General features: G+C 44.9%; 1 protein-coding gene across 1 annotated transcript in view; it reads right to left on the bottom strand.

The window, feature by feature from the left end:
* LARP1 (La ribonucleoprotein 1, translational regulator) overlaps positions 1–13,006 on the bottom strand; it is a 172,902-nt gene that overhangs the window by 118,808 nt on the left and 41,088 nt on the right. The gene's annotated exons all lie outside the window — the stretch shown is intronic.

The raw sequence follows: 13,006 nt of genomic DNA, 5'->3' as shown, positions 1-13,006 counted from the left end.
CAAATCACATGGAGATCTCCAATAGGAAACAGAAGCTAAAGAGACAAGGACCTTCCCCCTGAGTTGACAGAGAGAGAAAGCCTTCTGCTAGAGCTTGCACCCTGAACTTGGACTTCTAGCCTCCTAAACTGTGAGAAAAAAATTCTTGTTTGGTAAAGCCATCCACTTGTGGTATATTTGTTATAGTGGCCCTAGATAACTAGATAGACCCTATCTAAATTATCTATTGCTAAATAACAAACTACCCCAAAGCTCAGGGTTTAAAACAACAACATTCATTTTGAGGGTTATTTGGGCTGTACTTAGCTGGATGGTTCTTCTGCTAGTCTCCACGAGAATCACTCATGCAACTGTACTTATGCAGCTTGACAGGGGCTGAATGGTCTGTGCTGGTTGTTGATCTACTGCATCTTATCTCCAGATTGACCCTTTGTGCCTGCTTTATGACAATCTCTGGCAAAAACCAGCATTTGCATTGCCCAGGAGTGACAGATTAACCCATTGTTGGTAAATCCTTCCTGGACCAGTTACTCAGTCTCCTGGTTGGAGTCCGGAGGTCAGAGTCCAGAACATGGAGATTAGGAAGAAAATTAGGAAATGTCATCTCCAATCTAGCCTCTGTCTCAAACTCCCCATGTGACCATAAGCAATTCATTCCCCTTCTCTGGGATTTACTTCCCTGTCTGAAACAGAAAGGAGTTGGACCCGAGGAAAGATCACTGAGGCCCCTTCCAGCGATGACAGTCTAAGAATTAGGATTCTATGAGCTCTCCACTTCTGGGCTATAGTCAGAACCCATGGTGGGGTAGTGGTTAAGAGCTACAGGAGCTAACCAAAAGGTTGGCAGTTTGAATCCACCAGGCACCCCTTGGAAACTCTATGGGGCAGTTCTACTCTGTCCTATAGGGTCACTATGAGTCGGAATTGACTTGATGGCAACAGATTTGGTTTTTAGAGGCTATATTCCGTTCCTGGTGACCTGGCTCCTGCCTCTGGTTTGAATCAGTGTAGCAAATGGGATTGTGCAGGTGCTCCTCACTCTCTCCAGTGTTACTGGCTGGCCTCTGAAAATATCTTTCGTCTGTCCCAGAGAGAAGGCAGAATTTACCTGCCCCTCCTCCAGCAACTGAATTCTTCCGAGCCCTGTGCCTGTACAGCCTTACCCTACCTACCACTACCAGCCTCTAGGAGAGCTGTATTCCCAGTTTCCTGAACCTCCTCTTCTTCCCATAGCTCTCTGGGGCCACACTATTGACTGGGTAATACAGAAGGCAGGGAGGACTCTACTAAAGGGGCATGGCTGTCTCCCTGCAGGAGGAGGTAGGGAGGCTGGGGGAAGAGGGAAGTGTAAGGAGGCTGGAGGCAGGTCATGGGGAGTCTGGGTTGATATGCTCTCGAAGTTGGACTTGGCCTTGTGGGCAGTGAGGAGATACCTGCGGCCTTAGAGTAGATGGGCATGGTCAGAACGTGTGGTCAGAATGTATTTTGGTTCCATGCAAGGCAGACTGGAGCAGAGAGATAGATTGGGAGTTGTTAGAGAAATCAAAGCCAGAGATAAAGATATGGGAACGGGGACAGCAAAGAGGAGGTATTTAGGAGGCAAAATTGGCAAACTGGGTGACTGACTGATTGGCTGCCCAGCCACAAATGTGACTGCATTATTGTGGTGGGTAAGTGGAAGTATACTGTCATAGGCTGGAGAGAATATCCGATTTGTCCCAGGGACAGTTGAATAAAGGGTCTCGGGGTGCAGAGACAAATTAAAATCCCTCCAATCATGCTTTATCCTTCTTATCACTTCCTCTCATTTGGTATCCTCACACCCACGTATTACTGTCTCCACTTTGCAGGTAAGAAACTTGAGGTGGTGACAGATCAGGACCCTTGGGTTTAGGTCCCCTGACTCTCGGCCCAGTGCTTTGCCACAGAAGACTGCTTTCCTGAAATAGTGGGCAAGAAGAGGTATAGGAAGTTTGCCCTGCCTAGCTGATTCCCAGAGCCCTGATGGTGCAGTAATTAAGTGTTCAGCTGCTAACCAAAAGGTTCGCAGTTCGAATCCACCAGCCACTCCTTGGAAACCCTATGGGGCTGTTCTACTCTGTCCTATAGGGTCACTATGAGTTGGGATTGACTCTAAGGCAATGGGTTTGGTTTTTTTGTTTTAGCTGCTTCCTACTTCCTCCCCCTGGACTCAACAGCCCCAACCCTGCCACCAAATGGCAGTATGCCTCTGGCTTCACTTCTCTCTGCTTCAGCTTTGCTTTATGTCATATCAAGGGGGTGGGTGGGGCCAAGGGGGAGGTTTTCAATGTTCAGACACAAACAGGAAAACCCTTTTTTTTTTTTAACAAAGAAATCTTACATGAAGCACTAAAATGAACTCAGAAAAGAACCTTCTCAGGCTTAAGCAGAGGTGGTGGGTTCAGAGGCTGTCCGGGTAGACAGTTGTTCCACTTCCCCCGCCCCCCACCATTTGGCAGCCTCCAAGACACTTTCAGAATCTCCAAGGATCCATGGCCTTGAGTCTGCAAACCATTAGACTAGAGGACTTCTGCTCAAACGCTCTGGAACGGGGGTGCTCAGCCTGGGACCACAGATAGAATTAGGGTATCTCTGCACTTGGATGGAAAAAATTTCATCTTTATCTTCACTAACCTCTAACTCAAACTAAGCATTTTCTTCCATTACGAAGATAGGCAACACATCATAGCAGTATTGGCAGTTCCTGTGACTTTGTCACCAATAGAAATTACAGGTATGTTCACATCACATTACACTTGTGTTACAGATCTTTCAAAATAACATTTATGCTCATTACTTTGAAATTATAATAGTTATTATATCTGCCATCAAATCTTTTTACTGTGTTAATAAACACATATTACTATAACATAAAATTTAAAAATATATTTTGATAACTATTTCGATATGATTGAAATATTTCAATATGATTGAATATGAATATATTTCAATATGATTGAAATAACTATTTCAATATGATTGGTTTCCTCTGTAGTTCAGTGTATTTTATTTTATGCATTTAAAAACATTCTGAGAAGGGGTTCACAGGCTTCTCCAGACTGCCAGAGGGGTCCACGGCATCAAAAAGGTTAAGAACCCCTGTCCTAGGCCTTCACTCCCAGAACAGAAGGGGGCTGGGGAGCTCGTTGAAGCCTGCCAAAAGAGAGTATGTAGGGCCTAGCATCCCTGGAGGCCCCTCTGCTCCGATGTGCACTCTCTGAGCCCAAGGTAAATGAGACAAGAAACCGGGGCAGCAGCAATGGGACTCTGAGAAGTGGAGCAGAAGCCAACAGCCTGGGTGGCGGGGCTGGATCTAGTGGAACCGAACTGAATTCCTTCACCCCCACCCAACCAGGCTTTTGGGGGGAGCCAGACCCCAGGGTCCTAGTCTTGCTTCTTCCATTTCTCCTCCCAGTCTTTTTTCTTTCTGAGCTAACCAACAGTGGCTTCAAGGTCAGGAGATCCTGCTTCTGCATCTGACTCTGCTCTGCCTTGCTCAGTGACCTTGGGCAAGTCAGCTCCCCTCCCAAACCAGTTTTCACAGCTGTATATGAGGAGGTTGGGCTGGCTCTTGAAGCGCAAATTTTTGATAAGTACTGCTGCTGCTTGTTGCCATGCCTGCGGTAGACATTGCTAATAAATATCAGCTTACGTTCATTTCATTTCATGATGAAGCTTCAGAAGCCGTTTCAACACTCTACCAATTGACTGGAATTGGCACATGGTGTAAAACTGACTTGCCCTCACTGGACTAGTTGTTCTACATCAAAGGTACCACCCACATTTCCATCTCTGATATTCCATGGCTCTGAAGATCTCAGAAACCCAAGTAAGACACTAGATAGATGTAAGACCTAGAAAGCTTGGCTATTTCTGGCCCATAGATATGTGTGTGTGTATCTGTATGTAACAGAAAGAGAAAATGTTCTCAGCTGGGCTGTAGATGTTCTCTCATGTACCCTATAGCAGGAATAGGGTCAGAATAGGACACTCAGATGCTGACATCTCAGTAGGACTCCCCATGGTTCAATCAGGCCTCCTAGAACAGATGAACCAGGGCACATGGAAGTAGGCTCTTTGACCACAGTTGTTGGGAATGGGCATTCTACTAGGACTGGTGGCTCCAGGTCCTACTTGTCCCCAAGTGTCCTGTGTCACAGAGAATATCAGACAGGTGGTACAGCATAGACTCAGATCACACAGCCAGATGGCCAAGAAGTGGATGAGCTAGAGGCTGTGCCTTCTCCCCTAAGCAGCACAGAAATCCACACAGGATTTATTTCAGAGTATACCTAGCCCGGATTATAGCTAAAGCCCAGACAGGTGGCATAACTTACCTAATGTCACAATCAGTCCAAGCAAGTGCTAGGACCAGAGCCCAGGCCGGCAAGGAAGGCAGAGAATGTAATGCAGAGCCTATAAAAATCACAGGTCTATGGGGACCAGGCTGGTATCATAAACAAGAAAGTGGGCTGGGTGGATGGATGCTGGTAGGAAGTGGTGGGGACTGTGGCAAACTAGAGGTCTCATGTCCTGTTTAAAGGAAGCAGCTAACAGTCAATTCAAGTTGATTGTTGGCTATGAGAATGCGGACCCAAATCCTGATTTTTAAAGCCAAGTCAGAATCTAGATTTTATGAAATAGCCCATTTTTAAAAGTTGGCATCTAAATTTTTTTAAGTGTTAGAAAAACACTATGAAGGTGAAATAAAACTCATCTGGGGGCTGCAGTATTTGGCCTACTTTCCCACTTCTGATGGAATGGGTAGGACCTCTAGAAAGGTCTGAATCCCAGTTCTACCGCTTGTTAGCTGAGTAATCTTATTCAAGATTTATAGCCTTTCTGAGCCTCAACGATCTCACCCATAAAATGGGAATAATAAGCTGAGGTACTCTCAGGTTTAAGGTAATGAGTGCAAAATACCTACCACAATCCTTGGCCCATAGTAGGTGTTCAATAAATGTAGTGACTCCACCAAAGTGCCTCTAAGCTTTATGCTGATTTGGAGGAGCCCTCAAACCCCAACATGCCCAGTCCACCTAACCAACCATTTTTCTCCAGTATCTGGGTTTTCAGTGACCATGGAACTGTAACTCAGACACCTGAGGCACTCAAACATGCTCACACACACCCTGCATACACCCCTGGGAGGATTTTGAGATGCCAAGGCTGGTTACTATGGAGAGATGTTTAGGAGCCTTCCCTGGGGTTCAGCTGCAACCTTCCAGTGTTGGTTTAGAAAACATGTCTGCTGGCTAACACGACCTTTAGGGGCCTTCTCAACCTTACAGTTTCTTGGCTTTAATTTCATTAACCCCTGCGAATGCACACACTCACACAGATCATCTACCCAAAGACCTGAGCAAGACTAGCCACTTTTCCCTCTTCCTGGGAAGCTTCTGGTCTGGCTCTCACTCCACCTCATTCTCCCATCTCCAGTGGGAGGGGAGGTGTTGTTGTAACAGCCCTTAAAACCGGAATTCCCTGACATTTATTTATTCAGTAGGGACCTGTGGGAGAGAGGAGAATAGGGTGGCTGGAACTCATAGGACCAAATGGAAGGGGCTCAGTGCCGGGCTTGACTAGTTCCAAGGACCTTGCTCACCCAGAGTCTCCCTGGAGCCTCCTGTTGCCCAGGTAAAGTGTCAGGGGTGCAGGGGACCCCATTTTACAGATAGGGACACTGACTCGAGTGTCTTGTTCTGAACCAGTTTATCCAGCCCACTCGAGTCCCCCAAGATCAGGAACTTTAGGGACCTGGGAATCTCTAGTGGAACATGTATGGGGTTCTGTGTCCCTGTGTCCTAAGCAGAACCCCAGCTTAACAACAACAGTTACTACTTAGCCAGCACTTTCTATATCCCCAGTAGCTCCCCCATTTTAAAATTTACAGGAGATTGAGGTGTAGAAAAGAAAAGGGACTTTTACCCAAGGTCACTAGTAGGTCTTACGGTATTTGAACTCAAGGCTGGCTGACCCAAAGTGTATGCTCTAACCCTGTATTATACAGCCTCATGCATTAGGGCCAGGTTCCAGGACTGAATTTCAATTCCAGGAGTTGCTAGAAAATCCCATGACTCAGCAAGCTGCTTTCCCCTTTTTTTCTGTTTATGTGATTCTACATCTCAAAAAAATCCCATTAGATGTTCTTTTTTAAAAAGTAAAAGGATTGAAACAACAAAGCAGCCATGATTTTGCCATAATTGGAATAATTCTTTATCACCGGGGTCATGTGTTACAAATCATCCTTTACCTTATTTTGTTGATTCTAAAATGCATGTGTTTGTTTTTTTCATCTTTGAATTTGGGATACATCTTAGAATCAGTGGAACCTAAACTCCTGTGAACTATGCTATCTTATTTACCCCTAAGAATAATCCTGGTAAACAAGCACTGCCAAGATTATAATCCCCATTTTGCTGTTGGGAAAACTGAGGTTTACAGAGAGGTTAGGCTACTGGCCTGAGGTCACAGAGTGAGTCAGTGTAGAGACAGGACTGGAACCTCATCTCCTGATTCCCAGCAAAAGCTGTGTCCACCATCCAAACCTGGCCTCCAGCCCCTGTGCTCATGCCTACCTGTTCCCATCACCCCTGGTCACACCCTAGAGAGGCCTGAGGAGGACCTCAGCCCCTCATCCACTGTTTTCCAGCCTTGGCCAGTGATGGGATGAGCCCATTATGGGGACTCCTAGCACCGTCCACCCCAATACAGGAAGTTTTCAGGCCAAAGGATCTCACTTTTAAGACTGCACCCCATGTGTGAGCAGCAGTATTTCTGCCTTGTACCCTCACAAACCACGTGAGCTAACTCCCATGGTTCCCTGCCTGGGGTCCCCATTCTCTGGAAATAGTCACAAGTGTCCTATTTCTCATACTTCAAAAGGCCAAATGAAAATCAAATATTGACTCTAGATAAGACCTCACAGACAGACTAAAACAGCACATTTCCTTGCTGTTGGCTAAACTTACATCAGCTCAGTGGTGTGGCTTTGGTTTTTTCCTGTCAACCAGAAAACAAGGATTGGCTAGTATAGCGCCACAATTAACGTAAAAGGGAAAAAACCAATTAACAAATTATTACGTAACAGGTACAACTTGGCAGACAAAAATCTTTCAAAACAAGAGGTGTGACAGGGAAAATAGTAAAATGGGAAAGCTGACATGGAAGCTTGAGCACGTTTTCCCAGAAGGGGAATGGGAGGTTCAGAGAGCTGCAGTGGCTTGTTCAAGGTCACACAGCAGGGCTGGAACTAAAAAAAAACTAGCACCCACCTTTTCTGCCCCTTGGGAGGGTAAGATTTCCCACCACACCCTGCTGCCCTGAGGCCCAAGAAGCCCAGTATATCAGGACTCACCAGGGTTGCTGAAGGGGGTCAGGACAGGGAAAGTCTTCTCCCTGGCACCTGTGAGCTCCTTTCTGGTGGGCAGCTGCCAGGGCCACGCTTCTTTCCTCCTTGGGAGTCTGCCAGGGCAGCTAGACTAGGGAGCCTCCTGGAAAACTGCCTCTGGCCAAGATGAAGGAGGCCTCCCTGAAGAAAGTACCCTCCAGGACATGAAGCGACCAGATCCCAGGGTCACGGTGTGGCCAAGGAGGGCTTAGCTACTTCCAGGTGCACAGCTGCTTCCTGGCACCCACGGGGCAGCTCTCCAGCTCCCGAGGCTGCGTTTCCTGCCGGCTGCTGGGCGCCTTTAGGAGAGCAAACACAGTGCATTGGCTGAGCGAGGCTCCTCCTACCTCTTTACCTGGGCAGGTGAGAACAACTAGGTTAGGAGCAGGTCAGGGATTCAGGTGAGTAAACAAACTGTGGCAACCAGCTGGCTCTCCTTTCCTCCACAGCCCTGGCCCTGGGATCCTTCTTCGCCACCCTCTCTGTACCTGGGGTGAAAGACCTGGAGGTAAGAAATGGCAAAACATTCTGCCATTTGCTTACTGCTGCTCAGTTTGCAAAGCTTCGCTAACTGGTAGTAACCCTAGAATAAAGTTATTAGTGTCTTCTCTTTTGGTTGGAGAAGCTGAGACATTGAAGGGGTAAAGTGACTTGTCCAGCTCACACAGCTCTTGAAAGGAAGGTTGACAGAGTGGAATGGTGCGAGGATCCAAAACCAGGTTTCCTGCTTTCAACTTCCCACACAGTGTTACTGACTATACCACTTCACTTTCTTTGAGGCTTTTGGCAGGTCACTTACTGCCTCAGTTTCCACATCTGTAAGACGGTACGGTCATGCTTATAAGTGAGTCTACAGTACTATACCAGTTACTATCAAGTTGATTCCGACTCACAGTGACCCCATGAGTGTCAGTATAGAACTGTCTGTGCTCCAAAGGGTTTCCAATGGCTAATTTTTCTTTTTTCTGAGGTGCCTCTGAGTAGACTCAAACCTTCAATCTTTCCGTTAGCACTGAGCGCTTTAATCCTTTGCACCACCCAGGGACTCCACAGTCACTATTGTTGTTGTGTGCTATTGAGTCCATGAGTTCAATTCTGACTCGTGGTAACCCTATATGACTGAGTAGAACTGCCCCACAGTGTTTCCTGGGGCGTAAATCTTTACTGGAGCAGATCGTTGTGTCTTTTCTCCCACAGAGTGGCTGGTGGGTTTGAACCACCAACCTTTCAGTTAGCAGCCAAGTGCTTAACCATTGTACCACCAGGACTCCTTAAATAGTCACTATCAAAAAAAACCCTTTGCCATCGTGTGATTCTGACTCACATTGACCCTATAGGACAGAGTAGAACTGACCCTTAGGGTTTCCAAGACCAATCTTTCAGGAAGCAGAGTGCCACATCTTTTTTCAATGGAGCGGCTGGTAGGCTGGCTGGTGGGTCTGAACAGCCAACCTTTCAGGTAACAGTAGAGTTCAGTCATTATACTGAGTGTATTTCCTTGGATTTACAGCTGAAAGGGACTTTGGAGATTATCTAGTTTATGCATTTGTTCAGCAGGTAGTTATTCAGCAGCTATTATGTGCCAGGCTCTGTTTGAGTTCCTGAGGTTACGTCAGTGAACAAGAAGTCAAGGACTCTGCTCTTACTGAGTTTACATTCTAGAGAGAGGGGAAATAGACAATAAACAAGTAAACAAATTAGACAGGTATTAGTGATGTTGTTATGTGCTGTCCAGAGGATTCGAACCAACAAACTTCTGGTTAGCAGCTGAGTGCTTAAACATTGCATCATCAGGGCTCCTTACTGTTATCAGCAGCTGGAAGAAATGAAATAGGCCGATGTGCTAGAGTAACAGAGGGGTGCCGTTTTAGATTATGTGGTCAGGGGGTCCCTTTTTGAGGAGGTGACATTGGAGCTGAGATTTGAATAATGAGAAGAAACCAGTCATTGGAAGAGCAGGAGCAAGAGTGTTCTAGGTACAAGGAAGGGTAAATGCAAAGGCCCTGAGGCAGGAAAACAAGCTTGGTGTGTCTGGAGAACAGAAACAAAGTGGCTGTGGCTAAATATAGTCCAGTCACTGCACTCCCTCATTTTTTTTAAGGAAACTATTCAGAGGGGCCACTTGTCCAAGATCACACAACTAATTAGCCCCTCTTGAAAGTTCCTCCTTCCTTTCTTCCTTTTTTTTTTTTTTAATGGCTTAACATATTTAAAAAAAAAAAAATTAGGATTTATTTTTCACATAAACCATTTATTTTTCACGTCTCTAGCTGGTATGGAAACTCCCTAAATCACCACAGGAGGCCTCAGGTGCCCGTGTCTTTCTGTTTCCCTATCCTCACCACTGGCTGCACCCTCAAGATCTCTGTTCCAAGATAGACGCTGAGACTTCAGCCATCACCTCAAAATTCCAGGTTACAGGAAGGGTAAACGAGCTCTCCCTCCAGGTTTCTATGAAACCTTCTGGAAATTCCATTGTTTCGTTGGCCAGAACTTAGTCACATGACTACACCCAGCCACAAGACAGCAAAATGCCCAACTAAAACCAAGAAATAACATTATTAATGAAAAAAGAGATGCATATTTGATAGGCAATGATCAGTCTCTACAACAAGCCCCTTTTTATTCCTCTACCTCTTGAATCTAAGTTTTTTTTTCTAAATTTTACTTATTTTGTTGTTGAGAATATACACAGCAAAACATATACCAATTTAACAGTTTTTACATGTGCCACCTCCTTCTTTTCTTGATCCTCAAGTATTAGTGAGGAAAACTGAAGGCTGGGCCTCCTTAGCATATTTAGTTATCAATCCATCAATCATTTCACTACTCTATACTGCTATGTGAGAGGCACTGGTGGTTCAGTAAAAGAATTCTCACCTTTGCTGAGGCTGCAGTGTAGCAACGATTGGGCTCAAACTCAGCAACAATTGTGAGGATGGTGCAGGACCAGGCAATGTTTCATTCTGTTGTACACAGGGTCACTCACTATAAGTTGGAAGTGACTCAACAGCACCTAATGTTAATAACAACGAAGGAGACTCAGTTTGATTCCCAGCCAATGTACCTCCTGTGCAGCCAGCCACCCCCGTCTGTCAGTGGAGGTGTGTGTGTTGCTATGATGCTGAACAGGTTTACCCATTATAATGGACCAATCTGGAACCCAGGGAAGGTGAGAATTCTACCTCTGAACCACCACTGTCCCAAGGGTTTCATTACTTAATATAAACTCCAGACCCTCTCACCTAGGGTGGGTAAATATCACTAGGTGATCATGAGGTGATCATATAGTTGGTATTACAGGGTGGTCTTTCTGGCCTGGCCAGTCACCTCACTAGTATAAATCTTCAGGAGTGGTCTGGAGGACTCCTAGACAACAAAGATACTTCAATTGCTGGGGAAATTCAAAGGTTTTAGAGGCTATCTCTCTGGAATCAAACACAAAGACTAAATTCTTTGGGTAAACTTAAACTCTTTACTACACAGTCCTGAATTTGAACCAGAAGTTTTAGTATAAATTTTTGATATAGCTTACCTGAAAACAAACAAACAAATCATATTTCCTACCTCGGCCTACTGAGCTAGAAACCATGAACAACAGAGCAGCAGTGAGCAACTTTAGTGCCTAGACTGTGGTCTCTAAATACTATTTCCACTAAGAGGGACCAGGACTCCTTGAAAAAAATAAAGAGGTATGGAGCAGAAAGTGTACGATATATTCTTGTTGTCGTTGTTGTGTACCATTGAGTTGATTCTGACTCACAGCGATCTTTCCGAGGCTATAATCTTTACAGCAGCAGACTGCCACATCCTTCTCCCATGGAGCGGCTGGTGGGTTCGAGCTGTTGACCTTTTGGTTAGGAGCTAAGCACTTAACCACTGCACCACCAGGGCTCCTTTTACAATATATCCCTAGGCTAACTTTTAATGCTACAAATCAAGGACGTAGGGTCCTGTCAAAGGGACTCAGGAGACAAACTGACAACTCACATTGGAAAAAGTCAGGCCAACTGGAGCATCAATAAAGAAAATAACTGCAATGGACTGAGAAACATCAAATATATTTAAATCCACATGTTCATAATGACATTTAAAAAACAAACGAAAAAACCCTCAGTGATCCTCTCTGGAAGATACTAGGAAATCAACTAATTATTTTGAAAACTAGTAAATAAAGGGAAACAAGTAAGCATTTGTTCTGTCTTTCCTATAAGAACTCTGCTTCAGGGCAACCAAATAGCAGAAGAGAGGAAGTTGATTCTGACAGAAGCATTCCAGCAAATAAACAAAAAAAGGAATAAAGAAGGATTGACTCAGAATATCACCATCTGACAGCTCCTTATGAATTAATCAATCTAACCGATAATATTACAAAAAGAGAAACAACCAGACAGAATGGACCTCCTAATGGAATTAAACACAACCTCCTATGAAGAAGCCCTAACGGTGCAGTGGTTAAATGTTCGGCTGCTAACCAAAAGGCTGGCAGTTCAAGTCCACTAGCTGCTCATTGGAAACTCTATGGGGCAGTTCTACTCTGTCCTATAGGGTCACTATGAGTTGGAATGGACTCAACAGCAACTGGTTTTTGGTTTATAGAGGACTGAAGGAGCCCTAGTAGCACAATGGTTAAGCACTAGGCTGCTAACCGAAAAGTTGGTGGTTCGAACCCACCAGTCACTCCTAGGGAGAAAGATGTGGCAGCTGCCTCTGTAAAGATTACAGCCTATAGACAGAGCTGGAGGAAAATGTAGAAAAATTCTAACTCACCAAAAAAAAAAAAAAAACCAGACTCACTGGTCTGACAGAGACTGGAGAAATCCCAAGACTATGGCCCTGGATACCCTTATAGCTCAGTAATGAAGTCACTCCTGAGGTTCACCCTTCAGCCAAAGATTAGACAGGCCCATAAAACAAAACAAGACTAAATGTGCACACCAGTCCGGGGACAAGGACGAGAAGGCCGGAGGGGACAGGAAAGCTGATAACGGGGAACCCATGTTTGATAAGGGGAGAGTGTTGACATGTCAAGGAGTTGGCAACCAATATCACAAACAATATGTGTATTAATTATTTAATGAGAAACTAGTTTGCTCCATAAACCATCATCTAAAGTACAATAAAAAAAAATTAAAAAAAAAAAAGACTACAGCCTAGGAAAACTTGTGGGGCAGTCTGCTCTATGAGTTGGAATTGACTTGATAGCACACAGTAACAACAACATGGGAGAGTGAGGAAAAATTAACCTGATTTCTTTAACAAATGAATTTCAAAACATTAAAAAGAGAAAGACAGATACAGAGGAGGTAACCCACAGATTAATTTTTTTTTTTTTTAGTGGCACAACAAGGAAGCCTTGGTGGTGTAGTGGTTAAGTGCTATGGCTGCTAACCAAAAGGTTGGCAGTTTGAATCCACCAGGCGCTCCTTGGAAACTCTATGGGGCAGTTCTACTCTGTCCTATAGGGTTGCTATGAGTCGAAATCGACTTGACAGCAACGGGTTTGGGGTTTTTTTTTTTTGGTTTGGTGGCACAACAATTAAGTGCTCAGCTGCCAACTGAAAGGTTGGTGGTTCTAGAAAACTCTATTGGTCA

This window comes from Elephas maximus, chromosome 2, assembly GCF_024166365.1.
Source record: "Elephas maximus indicus isolate mEleMax1 chromosome 2, mEleMax1 primary haplotype, whole genome shotgun sequence".
Lineage (NCBI taxonomy): Eukaryota > Metazoa > Chordata > Mammalia > Proboscidea > Elephantidae > Elephas > Elephas maximus.
This window is presented reverse-complemented; position numbering and strand designations above follow the sequence as displayed.